Here is a 14108-nt window from a genome sequence, read left to right on the forward strand (position 1 = left end):
GCTCCATGGACACAGCAGTAAGGCAGAACTAGTGTAGACAGGGCACCTGCATTTTTTAGGTCCAAGCTGCATAGATGAGCCCTACACTTCTTGTCACCAGTGGAGTAGGGTGGGGGAATGCTTTCACAGACCCAGCCCATAGCTGTAGGTGTTCTTTCATGATCTCCTATGCAAATGCTGAACAGCCTTGACAGCGCTTATCTTAGGCGAACAGATGGATCGCAGCAAACAGTGTATGTTATGCTGCCGGGTAAATATGGGGTTGGTCTTTGGTGTGCTGAAACAAGTGGGCTGTACCATATTTGTGGCTAGTTATGCTATAGGTCTATTTTCCACAAAATGGCCCATCTGCCTCCTTAAATTTAAAGCAGCTGTTGCCTGTTGGCAATACTTAGCTGGCTGTTTTTAACCATTTTGAGGTAGAATCCTGGCTTCTTAGCATCTTATATATTTAGGAGAGAAAATGGATTTTTTACACACTTTAATGTATCTTAGAGGTGTAGATGAGAAAAATGCCCAATATACCCAGTGTGGCACAAACTAAAATTATTTTCCCAAAAAAACTAAAGCAATTTTTTACATATATGGTGTAGCTCACAGGGAAAAAATGTAATTAAATTATTGCTTGAGACCTCCTCTCAGTTTTCAGAGAGCTTATATAATATTGCATCTACTCCTTTGTTTTAGTGAGTGGGTCTTTGCAACAGTGGTTGTTCAGTAATGCACAATAAAGTAGATTGGTATGGCTCATAAAAAGCTGGGCTGTTTTTCATTACTCTAGGGAGAACATTGCAGCTGGTTTGTAGTAGAATCATGATTCTGGAAATACTCCTGATGCCACAGTGCCAAGGTAGGTATAGAGTGGACATGAGCTGTTCTTTTGCTTGAACAACTCCTAGGCCACGTCCAGATGGACATGGTCATGCGTTATGTGGCATCGCAGACCCATTTGCACTGCCACACTGCACATTCAGGCATTCCCTGTGCTGCTGCCTTGCAGCATGAGGGGTTTTTTGACCCGGGAAGACCCAGTGCACGCTCCCCAAAACCGGAGCCTGGCCAGCCAGAGCCAAAATCCATCTGCCGGCCAGGCTCCCACCTGCAGGAGCACCACGGCTGCAGCTTCCCCAGCCCCCAGGTGAGACTGCTGGGGCCAGCAACTGTGCTGGCCCCAGCTTCCCTACCCCACCTGGGGTAACCTGCCCCATGCCAGGGCATGCACAGGCACAGGCGTTCCCCAGGGACAAGCAGCAACAGCACAAGGCGTCCGCTGCTACTTGTCCCTGGGGAACCAAACATCTGCACTCATCAGGACGCGGCCGAAGAATCCATTTTGTTATGCTAGGTATATACAGTAATTTCTACCCAACTGCAATCGTTATACAGAACCACGAATAGTAAGATGAGTTGGTTTAGCTTAGGCCACCATGTGACAAGGTTCTCTATCAAAATATTTTTTCTGATATTGTCTGATTATTCCCTCTCAAATGTTACTCTTTGCTTCTCGCTCTTCCTCCTTGCATCATCCCATATGATTATTCCCTTCAAATATTTTTTAGCTTATGGTGCTTCCTTCTGCTTGTGCTACTTAGTCAAGTTCTATATATTTCGTTTCCTTATTTTTTCCTCTTCAGCTGTCTTAATTTTTCCTCGTGGTGCAGCACAGACCTAGAGATGCTATCTGCTGAAACACGAGATGGAGCACAATAGAGAATGGAGGATACAATATATGGATGGCTTTAACGTTCATTAGACTATCTGAGAGAGAGAAGGAGGTGCTTTTCCTCACGATTTGGTTCCTCCAGCCTTCAACCTAAAGTTGTTCATTTTCTTTGACCTCTTTCCAGTGTGTCAATACCTTTCTGATGGAGATGTCCAGAGCTGATTGCACTATTCCACGTCGAGTTCAACCAGAGCCAGCTCAGGGCGAGCTGTTCAGTGCCTCCTCTCTGTTCTGGGATTTGTTACCTCTGCGTGAAGGGTGAACTCGTCTCAAGCAGTAGGAGGGCACGTTCTGAGCATGAAACAGGTGATTTTCAAAACCATAGGTTGTAAGAGGTACCTAAAGTTTGGGCAGGAGTGAATGAAGGTGGGACTTCTTTCAGGAACTGTTTTTTTTTTCAGAAGCAGAGGTCTGGGTTTTGAGTCCAAGGATAAGGATTTTGATGTCTGCCCCTGAGGGTCTTATTTAGATGCCCAACATGAATGTCATCAGCTCCATTTCAGGGCAGCTCAGGGGTTGAACCATGCTGTCACAGCAGGCTTGGAGCGGTGATCCGGTGGCCCAGCTCTGCTCTCTTCCAAGGCCAGGTTACTCAAACAGGAATGCTATCTCTACTCTTCATTTCCCCTGTGTGGTCAGTGGATCCTCCCTTCCTCCACAGGACCATCTAGCTGCAAAGAGACGAGGTTCTGCCCAGTCCACCAGTCATCTCCAACTGACCTGATTTATTCTCCCTCCAACTCTGACAGTGGCTGCAGGTAGAGGAGGGCAGAGATAGCTAGCTCAGAGCCTCCCTTCAGTCCCTTTTTCATAGATTTCACAGACATCAGGGCTGGAAGGGACCTCACAAGATCATCGGGTCCAGCCCCCTTCCCAAAAGGACAGGAAGATAAATGTCCAAATGTTTCTTGAAAATGTCCAGAGTCGGTGCTTGCACCACCTCTGCAGGGAGTTTGTTCCAGGCCTTGGGGGCTCAGACGGTAAAGAAGTTTTTCCTTATGTCCAGCCTAAAATGGTCTTGCAGGAGTTTGTGACTGTTGGACCTTGCCATCCCTTGGGGTGCCCTGGTGAACTTGCATTCCCCCAGATCCTAATGCACCCCCCTGATGTACTTACAGGCTGCCACCAATTCCCCCTGAGCCTGCGCTTCTCCAGGCTGAAGAGTCCCATGGCTCGCAGCCTCTCTTCATAAAGCCTGTTCTCCTGCCGTCTGATCATGCGTGTGGCTCTCCTCTGGACTCTCTCAAGCTTCTCCACGTCCTTCCTAAATTGTGGAGCCCAGAACTGGATGCAGTACTCCAGCTGCAGCCTCACCAAGGCACAGTACAATGGGAGGATGACATTCTGGGTCTTGTTTGAGATGCATCAGTAAGATGAGATGCAAGCCAGAGTTTTGTTTGCTTTGCCAGCTGCAGTATCGCATTGGTGGCTCATGTTCATCTTGTGATCAGTCATGACCCCCAAGTCTTTTTCAGTCATGAAAGAGCTCTTTTTCACTGGGCAAAGTGGCTCTGTTCCATCACAAATGCTACATGCCCTGGGGATATGGATGACCAAGGGGGCATGGGTCCATGACCTGGAAAGTAAAGGTAGAAACCTAGGAAACAACATACAGGTTGGGGCAGAAACCCTCTTTTGTGTTTGTGCAGTACTTACCAAGCTGGGGTCCTGGTTCATACCTAGGGCTTCTACATCCTACATTGATATGAACAATAAATTATAATAGTGATGTGTCAGTAGTTTCACCTATCATTACTTAGTGCTGTGGGTCTAATTCCTGAATGCAGTCGGCTTCAGTTTTGCATGTCACCAGCCTGGCCCTTCATTATTTGTCAAAACAAAACCCATTAGTAACTAATAACTTTCATTTTTCTAATGAACAGAATATTTGAAAACAGGAAGTGATCATGCTGGAGTTTATAGACAGTCTTCTGTGCACTGTCCATTGCCCCTAAAAAGGGACTTTTAGTAACATGTACACAAAGAAACTACTTTGTGTTTGAGTCCACCCATGCTACTGCTTACATAGCGTCAACAATCTGCCACGGCACTCAGTTAAGTATGAAAGCAAGGTCTCAGCTAGAAAGAGTTTCATCACAGAAGTAATTAATAGATAAAGGATGTGTTTAAATGAATGTAAGCAGTCATGTTTATTATATTTCTTGTTTGCAAAATTCCCCAGAATTTTTGCAAAGGATTTATTTTTTAAGTAGGAGCTGAAGATTTTTAGCATCAGTTTTAATGCTTCCTTCTGGGTGAATGAGTTTATATAGAAAGTTGGGGTGATGCATTCCTGTAACTCACATAACCTTTTTTCTTAAGAAGCTACTCCCGAGTTTTAACTACGTGGACCAGGGGTCAAACTCATTTGGGCCCTTGAGCCAGAAGAGTGGTGTCCCCTGCCCACACATGCCTGATCCAGCACAGGTGGCATCTACCTGGGCCAGTCTGGGATGCCAGAGCTTGGGAGCACCCTGAGTGGGTACCACAGGCAGTGCAGCCCAGGACCAGACTGAGTGCCATGGGCGGCTACTTCCCTTACTGCGAGTGCGGCTGGTCCAGGGCAGCACCGTGGGCTGGATTACAGGGCTCCACAGGCCAGATTCAACCCATAGGCCATATATTTGACTTGCATGATATGACATCTATGCCTTGACTCCCAAAACAAGCACTCTACTTCCAGTTTAGTAACGACCTGATATCTTGCGGTGGCCAGAGGAAACGCTACACGGACACACTGAAGGCAGACCTCAAGAAAACGGATGCCGACATCAAGAGCTGGGAGGAGCTGGCTGCTGACCGACTCCAGTGGTGCTGCAACCAAGCAGCAACCTGTTTTGAGGTAAAGCATCTTGCCTTTGAAGTAGAGAAGAGAGAGCAGAGGAAGGAGAGAAATCCTGGCCTACAGCCTACTTTCCCCTACGAAGACCTGAAACTTCGGTGGACAGGTCTTTGGCTCAAAGATTGGACTCTCAAATCACCTCAAGACCCATCAATGAGCCATGGTAGAGATCATCCTTGACTCAAGGGATGGCCACTGCCACCACTGATGATAGCATACATGCTTTGCTTTTCTTCATTTTTATAGTGTACACTTTAAACCTAAATTGTATGAGAAAAGAAAAAAAGCATTTTTTTTCCATCTGGCATAGGCAGCTGAACATGATACAGTCTGATGGGTTTGATTTATATATTATTAGCAAGAATTAGAATGGTGGGATAGTGATAAACTCAAAAGATAATTAATTAGCTGTTTCTCCTGAGTACGTGTCTATATCCATGCCGCTTTTTGGTGCATGTAGGGCCCCAGAATGAGTATTTCTGTAAATCAGTATTTCTTGGCCAGTGCCTGCCCCTGGCTGCCTTTCATGCCCACTTCCATGGAGAGCATATAAGAGGTGGACCAGGCCAAGCATCCATCAGTTGTTTCTAACCACAGCCTAGGCTGCAAGAAGGAATGTCTAATATAGCCCCTTCATCTCAGAAATGTTTTGTCAGTATTAATTATAAAATCAGCTATGTAAATACTATGAATATATAGTATTCATATCGGACTTATTTGGGCAAGTCTTCTTCGAGTAATGCCCTTTTATCCTTGTTGAGAACACTTGGCACTTGGTTATTAGCTTTATGGTAGCACCAAAATCATTTGGTAGCGCGCAGCTGCAGGGTGTGGTGCAGGCAGTTGCCGCAGGGAGTGGTGCTGGGTGTGTAGGGGGGGCTTGGTGTAAGGATGCATGTGGGGTGGGGGTGCGCAGCCACGGGGCGTAGCACAGGAAGTGGCTACAGTGTGGGCAGTGCCTGCTGGCTGTACCTGTGTGGCGTGGGCAGTGGCCCCGGAGTGTAGTGCAGGGCACGGGGGGGCATGTTGCACGGCCATGAGGGGCGGGGGTGGCACGTGGCTGCAGGGCATGGCAGGGGGAGTAGCCACAGTGCGGGGAGCACCCTCTGGCTGCTGCCCTGCGGTGTAGGGCATGGCCCTGGGGTGTGGTGCAGGGCACACTGGGGGCATGGCACGGGGCACATGGTGCGTGGTCACAGGGTGCTGTGTGGGGAGCAGGCATGCTGTGGCTGTGTGCTATAGCTGGCAGGTGCTGCCCGCTCCTGCGCCCCTTGTCCAGGTGTGCCACATGCCACACCCCCTGCACAGCCACATGCCCTGCGCCACAGGCCGGGGCTGCTCCCCCCACCGCTCCCCACAGCGGGGAGCACAGCCTGGCCCCGACCGCCTCTGCCCCCAGCCCCGCTCCTCCCATCTCTCCAGCTGTAAGGCTCCAGGCCATACATTCACAGTTGGCCCGGAGCGTTACGTACAGACAGACACACAGCCGGAAGTGCCACAGCTTTTATTATATTAAAATACATATTTAAGTGGTATATCTATATATACTCTATTTTTATTACACAGATTTATGGATCTAACTTCAGATACAGGGTGTTCAGATCAGACAATCTTTGCTCTGGATTCTTTCATTTGCAGTAATAGGAGACTTAATCTTCACATTCCCAGAGTCTGCTTTTGAAGTAATCAACTACGATTTCTATATGAGCACTAGGATCTACTAAAGGACTGGAAAAGAGATTCTCATTTAAAATGCCAGGGACCCTTTTCAGACCATCCTTGTCACTGAGAGGGAAAAAAAAAATCCTATTTTCTTCATCAGAGACCGCAGGGAAGGGTTTCCGTCTTACTCATCAGCTTCTTCCTCCCATGAGCTCAGTGGGTTCCTGGCAATTATCATTGTATATGAGGAGACCCTACATCTCCTACACATCCTAAACTTAGATTTCCTTCTGCAGGGGAATCTTGCAGTCTTTTCAATGCATCTGTTAATTTACCCCATAATTGGAAAATAGCAAACTTGTGTCTGTTTTCAAAAGACACCCAGGCAACTACAAGCCTGGTAGTTTGCCCTCAGTAGCATATAAATCTTAGAACAGAAACTGAATAATTAAGGACATGGATGTGAACAGAAAATGGAACAAGATGCAACGTGGCTTTGTCCAAGAAGGTCATGTCTGATTAATCTAATATGCCAGAATAATTTATTTTTCTTATGCCAAAGCAGTGACCCTAATCTATCTAGATTTAAGCAAAACATTGGATATTGTGTCTTACAGGACATTATTAGCTAAAATGAAGAAGATGGGAATTAACACTATAATAGTACGAAGGAGAGCTGGCTAAAAGGGAGACTACCAGGAGTTATACTGAAAGGAGAGTCAGTAGACTAGAGAGAGGATGCTAGTGAAGTTCTTTAGGGATAGGTCTGAGGACTCATAGCATCATGAAAAATGAGGGTTAGAAGGGATCTTAGGAGATCACATCTAGTCCAACCCCCTGCTCAAAGCAGGACAGGCCCCAATTAGATCATCCCAGCCAAGGCTTTGTCTAGCCGGGTCTCCGAGGATGGGGAGTCCACAATCTCTCTGGGTAACCTCTGGGTCATTTTCAGTAGAGCTGCTGCCCAGCCACTCACCCCCAGCCTGCACCGGTGCAGGGGATTGCTCCCTCCTAAGTGCAGACTGTGCACTTGTCCTTGTCGAACCTCATGATATTTCTTTTGGCCCAATCCTCCAATTTGTCCAGGTCACTATGAATCCTAGCCCTACCCTCCAGCGTATCTACTGCTCCCCCCAGATCAGAGTCATCTGAAAAATTGCTGAGGATGCACTCCATCCCCTCTTTCAGGTTGCTGATGAAGATACTGTACAAAATCGGTCCCAGGACTGACCCCTGGGGCACTTCACTTCATACTGGCTGCCAACTAGACATGGAGCCATTATTATTGATTGCTACCCTTTGAGCCTGACAATACAGCCAGTTTTCTATCCACCTCATCCTTTTGCACATTTTTAATTAATGACCTTGCATCCAAGAACTAGATACAAGCTTATGAAATTCACAGATGACAAAGTTTGGATGTATTGTCAATATGGAGGACTGGATTATTCTAGAGCAAGGGTTCTCAACCTTTTTCACTCAAGGCACCCTTTGATAAAACTAAGGCACCCCCTGGAAAATGCCAGCTCTTTGTTTTCACTAGTTTTTTGACTACGGAAAAACAATAGAGTAATTATTCTGTTGCAGAAAAAATCAGACAGACCGCAACAGGTCAGAATATTTTTGAGACTGTGGATTTCTATTTGAAATCTCTTTTTTTTCTTGTGGATCATGTCTGTACACCTAACAGTTGTAATATTGCATGGCACTCTAAAAAGGATCTCAAGGCACCCCAGGGTGCTGTGGCATCCTGGTTGAGAATCGCTAAAGCAAAGATAAGTCTGTGGATTGAAGTATCAGAAATGGAATGTAATTTAATAGTGCAAATCACACACTCAGAGATATATATACCAATGTCTTCTGCTTTAACCTGAGGCTTATGGAGTAGAGGCCATGGAGAGAGGGAGCCGAGTGTGTTTGTTGATCAAAGAAAGAGCATGAGCTGCAGTCACGAAAAAGGTTAGATCAGTCATAGGCTGCATTAGGCAAGGTAGGTTTAGTAAAGATCAGGAAGTATGAAAAACATTGCACATTAATAAGACCCCATTTGTGTGTAGGTCTAGTTACTGTTTTCCAAGAAAAGCTTAAATTAAATTGGAAAAAAGTGCATAGAAGTGCTATCAGGATGATTAAGGAAATGGCAAACCTTTCTTAGGTGATGAGATTAAGATCTTGGTTTCTTTAGCATGGGAAAAGAAAAGTTGAGAGGGGACAGGTGTACTTAGTATAGACGTACTTTGGTGGGGGGTGAATGCAGAAGAGCTATTTAAGTTAAAGAAAAAGTGATACAAGATCATATGGATAAAAACTAGTCACCACTAAATTGAGACTGGGAATTAGAAGGTTTCTAACTATTAAAGGAGTTAAGTTTGGAACGGTATGAATAATGTGACAAGACTTAGTTACCTGAATTGCTTTGCGCCAGAGCTTGGTAACTTTATGGAAGGGATATTGAGAGAGGACAGGGATGTTCTAAGAGTAGGAATCAGAGGATGTGATATCTGATTTTGTGTTTGGTATCCCGTAAAGGGATTGAATAAGAAATGTGATCTGTGTGAGTGTGGATTGTTTGCATATGTAGGTGGTATTTGGTTGCACTGTATTATAGTTTGTGAATCCCATATTTCACGACTTTCGCCAGACATCTTAGTGGCCAGAAAACCCTCCCTCCCACTAATATTTACAATGAGAAATGTATTATTGGCCTTTGAAGTGGTTTTTTTTTTGCTTTCCTCCTGGACATTGGGCCTTGTCTAGAGGTGATGAGCAGCATAGGTACGTTGGTACTTCTAGGAGTTTTCTCAGTAAGAAAAGGTGCCTGGCTGGTGGGTTTTGCTCTAACTTAAACTGATTGCCAAATTGCAATCCAAAAATAATTTTCCTCTGTGTCACATTGCCAAGGATATTTGGAGGTTTTTTCCCCTTCTTCTGAGCACAAGGCATTGGCGGCTCCCTTGTGTGCCTCCTGCTACTGCAAATAGTTCTTTATATAAGTTCCTATAAATAATAAAGTGTTGTTTCCATACCACAGCCCTCACACCAAGACCATAGACTTCATGAAGCAGCTCATTTGCTCTGGGCTAGCTCAAAGTGCTCAGGCTGTCGAAGAGTTAGCACTGGACCCTGTCCTTCCAGCTTTCAGGGCCACAGAGAAGCAGCACCCATCGTGGCACCCATGAGTCACAGCAGTTGTTTACTTCTAGGCCCCCCTCTTCTATTTCAGGGGAGACAAAATCAACTTCCTCACTTAAGATATGTGCCACAATTTTGTAGGGCTGATTTTGGTGGGAAAGGCATGTGTGATATGTGAGTAAATACGATATTGTTTTGTAGCAAGTGCTTTGTGACCATGGTGTTTGGAAGCAGCCAGAACAGATGTTTTTGTGGACCCTTTTGGAGACACATTTGTTCTACAGTTGTGATTGCAGGAAACTAAACTCAGTGACTCCTTTCAGTCCTGTGTTTTTGTATCATGGACAGTCTCAGCGTTGTTAAATCTCCTACATAGCAACAACCATGGACAACTGAGAAGCAGCCTCCCTGTAAGCTTCATAGACATATTTTGTTCTGGTACGGCAGTGACATCTTCTTCCCCTCCTGGTGGCTATAAGCTATTTCAGGAGTTACTCACAATATTGGGAGATATCTCAAATAGTCCAGTAGAGATGATTGAGAAATCTAAAAAATTAATGGAAGAACTGAATTCTTCACTTCTAGATGCAATTTCCATGCTAACAAAGGAAGATCTCCTAGTGTTTGTATAAGCATTGTCGTAGATCCCAGCGATCGTTCCAGTAACACACAAGAACATCAGAAGAAGGGACTGGTTGCTAGCATTAGAGTTTGAGATATTTTACATGACCCTCTCCTGGATCTTTGGTGGTTAGTACTACCCGAGAAAGGACCAAGGAACAAACATAAGACAGCATGGAAGGATAAGGAACCAAAGTACCGAAGAGGGGCTTTATGGTTACACAGGTCTGGTCTGCTTTGAAAACTCCAGAACATTATAGAAGATTTACATTTGTTAAAGTTTCCGAGCTCTTTTGCTTTAAAGCTGGCAAAACTGTGCATTGAAAGACTTAAAGATGATGCTAAGATCCCTAGGGACATACCTCTTTCAAACAAAGAGGAAACAATATAAAGAAGCACAACTGAGGCAGTCCTATCAGCTGCATTATTAGCCAGATCACAAACTGACCATGTCTGCAAGAAGGAAAAAAAAGTGTGTTCATAATCCACATTCTGCTCTTTCGATTTTTTCAGTCTTGTGAGTGTTGCCCATCAGCAAGCAGGGAATTTGGCGGTTATTTCTACCATTGAAAACCAACTGTAGTAGATTTTTTCCATTCACTCACCCTTTTTTTGGGAACCGTTTTATTTTCAGGAAGCTTAGAAGAAAACCCACACAGGCCGAGGCATTCTTTATATGATGAATGTGGGTGATACCATTCAGTTCCCACTCCCCACACCCTTCCCTTTCCCTTTTCAGGGGCTTTTCTCATGAGATGATTCCACAACAACCTCCCTCAGAATTGGAGAGAAAGTCCCTATGCAATATCAAGGGAGAGGTTTTGTTTTTCCTGTTCTTCCCCAGTGCCAATTAGAAAGGTGGTTGGAAAGTTATTCTTGGTCTCAAAAAACTCTGTAATTTCAATGGAAAGCAGGAGTCCAGAATTCTCCATCATAATTCCCTGTCTGGAACCATTAGGTTGGTTCACTCATCTCAACCTGCGGGACATTTATCTTTACTTTGTGAGCAAGAAGAATCAAAATAAATATGAGGTTCAGGGTGGATTCAAAACATTAGTCCACATGGATGGACTCAGACGGATGGTTTTAGCCCTAAAAGTTTTCACAAAATGTTGGATGGAAGTACAGCATTGCTATGAAAACACATCCAAGTACAACCATACCAAGATAACTGGCTGGTACACAGCTCTTCCCCACAACAAGTAGCAGAAAATCTAAATGTCATTCTGCTGCTCTTTGCCAACATAAAAAAGGATAAATTCCTGTTAAAGTCTTTGCAACAAAGTGCGCAGAAGCTCAACTCATCTGTATCACAGCTGTGCCTTACCTTCTTCACATCAGGTCTGATATCATGAAGCACATGAAAACTTACTCTACATGCTAGAACTTGCCTACTGTCTTCAAGGTTGGCTAAAATCTGTCTATAAGGAAACACAAAATGGACCCCATGTAAAAATCCTCAACAGGCGCTATTTTCCCGTCTGCAGCACCAGGATCTGTCCTGTGTGTGCAGAAGTGTCCCACACATGGTCCTCCACAACCATCTCTAATTCTGATGATGGATGTCTCAAATCAATGATAAAGGAAGGAGCACATTTGCAGGATCCTCAGATACAAGCAACATAGAGAAAGTATCTGACTTTCATGTAAACACAGTTGAATTACAAGCAATTTACTTGGCATATATAACGTTCTTAGTTTTGATTCAGGGAAAAAAGCAAACACATATAAGTCACAATGGACAACACTACTAGTATAATTTAGAGAAGACAGGCAGAGGGAAGTCAGATCATCCCCTGCTATCATAGACTCATAGATAATTTGGGTAGGAAGGGACCTCAGGAGGTCACATCTATTCCAACCCCCTGCTCAAGGCAGGACCAGCCCCAACTATCTCATCCCAGTCTGGGCTTTTTCTAGCCAGGTCTTCAAAACCTCCAAGGATGGAGATACCACCACCTCTCTAGATAACCTATTCCAATGCTTCACCACCCTCCTAGTGAGACAGTTTTTCCTAATATCCAACCTAAACATCCCCTGCTGCAACGTGAGCCCATTGCTCCTTGTCCTGTCATCTGCCCCCCTGAGAACAGTCCAGCTCCATCCTCTTTGCAACCCCCTGCAGGGAGTTGAAGGCTGCTATTCAATCCCTCTTGGTCTTCTCTTCTGCAGACTAAATAAGTCCAGTTCCCCCAGCCTCCCCTCACAAGTCACGTGCCCCAGACCTGAACCATTTTCATTGCCCTCTGCTGGACTCTCTCCAGGAAACAGTCCAAATTGTTGAAAAGATAATGTTCTACATCCCAGCAAAACACTGACAAGCTCAGATAAACATTTCAGCAGATCAACGTTTAGTCACTCTTTTTCACACCAAGAGTGGTCAGCAGAAGTCGCTGATAATCAGGGAGATTTTTCAGAAGTGGGACACTCCAAGCATAGATCTGCTCAACATAATTTTTAACAGGAAATGTAAGACATTTTGTTTTAGAGGGGGTCTCAGTTGTAGATCTTTATCTGATGCCTTCATAAAATTTTGGACAGGAAGTTTCCTATGTGCATACATCCACCATTTCCATTGAAATGTTAGGAAAACTGAAGCAAGGTGCAGTTGCATTGATTTTAAGTATCCCTTTGTCCAAGGGAATTCTCTTTTGCAGAAACCTCTCAGACTTCAGTTAAAACACCAATTTTGCTACCTTCCAGATATAGCAGGGAAGGAGAGCTCTTCGCTCACAGCTACCGTTCTTGCACCTTGCAACATGGATACTCACTGCTTAAACAGCAGGGGGAAAAATCATCATCAAGAGATCATAGGAAATAGATCATAGGAAAGGGACCTCTTGAGGTCCTCTAGCACTGCTTCCTGTCAAGGCAGGACCATTCTTGACTAAACCATCCCAGCAAGTGCCTGTCTAACCTACTTTTGAACATTTCCAGGGATAGAGATGCTACAGCTTCTCTAGGTAACATATTCCAATGCTTGACCAACTTCATAATCAGAAAGTTCCTCCTTATCCCCAACCGAAATTTCCTCTGCTGCAGCTTGAGGCTGTTGCTGCTAGTCTTGTGCCCCACCGTCACAGAGAAAAGCCTGTTGGCTCGCATTCAGCTTATGGTTCACTATAACCTCCAGGTCCTTCTCTGCAGTATTGCAGTATCACTGGTCTGTATTTCTGTATGCAGTTATTCTGTCCCAAGTGCAGGACTTAGCACTTGTCCTTTTCAATCTCATCAGGTATATTGTTGATAGTATTTCCATTCTATCAGGTCATGTTGGATCCTAGCCCTGCCCTGCAGAGTCTCTGCAACTGCATCCAACACAGTGTCCTTCACAAATCTGCTAAGTGTGCACTCAAGCCCATCATCTAAATCATTAAGATGTTAAATAACACTGGATCTAGGACAGACCCCTGGAAAGCCCCACTTGATACCTCCCAACTAGACATTGAACCATTGATGACTGCTTTTTAAGCACAGTGATCCAACCAGTTCTGTATCTACCTTATACAAAGGAAATACAGTACTTTCCTCTAGTCTGTATTTTCTTTGTGTTTTTCCCCAAACCATATTACAATGGCCTAAAAAGGAGTGCATGTTCTAGATGTAGCTAGAATGTTATTTTATTTAAATTTCAGATCCTCAACAAAATTATCTGCAGCTTATGCCACAAAAAGAGAAAGAGAAAGATGCTCCTCTCCCAATGATTTTCTAGATATATCAAGTTATATTACAAGAGTGCTAATTGTGATCTTCCAGTCAAATTTTCTATCAGGGCTCAGGCTGCCTCAGCAGCCTCTTTTAGTCAGCTGCAGAAGTCTGGGGAGCTCCTACCTGGTGCTCAGGACAAATTCAGTCAACATAACGTTTAGAACTGGCTCTGAGACAATTGTCCTGACTACCTCTTTTCAGTTAATTCTTTGATATGCTTATCTCCTTTAATAAGGTCACTGTTTGAGACTGTCCAGGCAGAAGACCACTACTCCAAAGAAGACACAGCGACTTGCCTTTCAGTAACCAGGTATTCTTCAAGACATGTCCACCTGTATTCTGTGACCTGCCTTCTATCCACTTAGGGGATGTCTATACACAGGTTAATGACATAACTGAAGAATAACTGGTCCACTCTTT

At 44.6% G+C, this 14108-nt stretch overlaps 1 long non-coding RNA gene across 4 annotated transcripts in view; it reads left to right on the plus strand.

Annotated features, from left to right (window-relative positions):
* LOC112551624 overlaps positions 1–14108 on the plus strand; it is a 22594-nt gene that overhangs the window by 4311 nt on the left and 4175 nt on the right. For 3 of the 4 annotated variants that reach the window (XR_003095926.1, XR_003095924.1, XR_003095927.1), the window contains 3 exons: positions 782–850; positions 1848–2029; positions 13924–13998. This is a non-coding gene — a long non-coding RNA (uncharacterized LOC112551624). Of the gene's footprint in view, positions 1–781; positions 851–1847; positions 2030–4406; positions 4566–13923; positions 13999–14108 lie in introns of all 4 variants that reach the window. The other variant, XR_003095925.1, reaches the window with a different exon arrangement.

This window comes from Alligator sinensis, unplaced genomic scaffold, assembly GCF_000455745.1.
Source record: "Alligator sinensis unplaced genomic scaffold, ASM45574v1 scaffold888_1, whole genome shotgun sequence".
NCBI classification, from domain to species: Eukaryota; Metazoa; Chordata; order Crocodylia; family Alligatoridae; genus Alligator; species Alligator sinensis.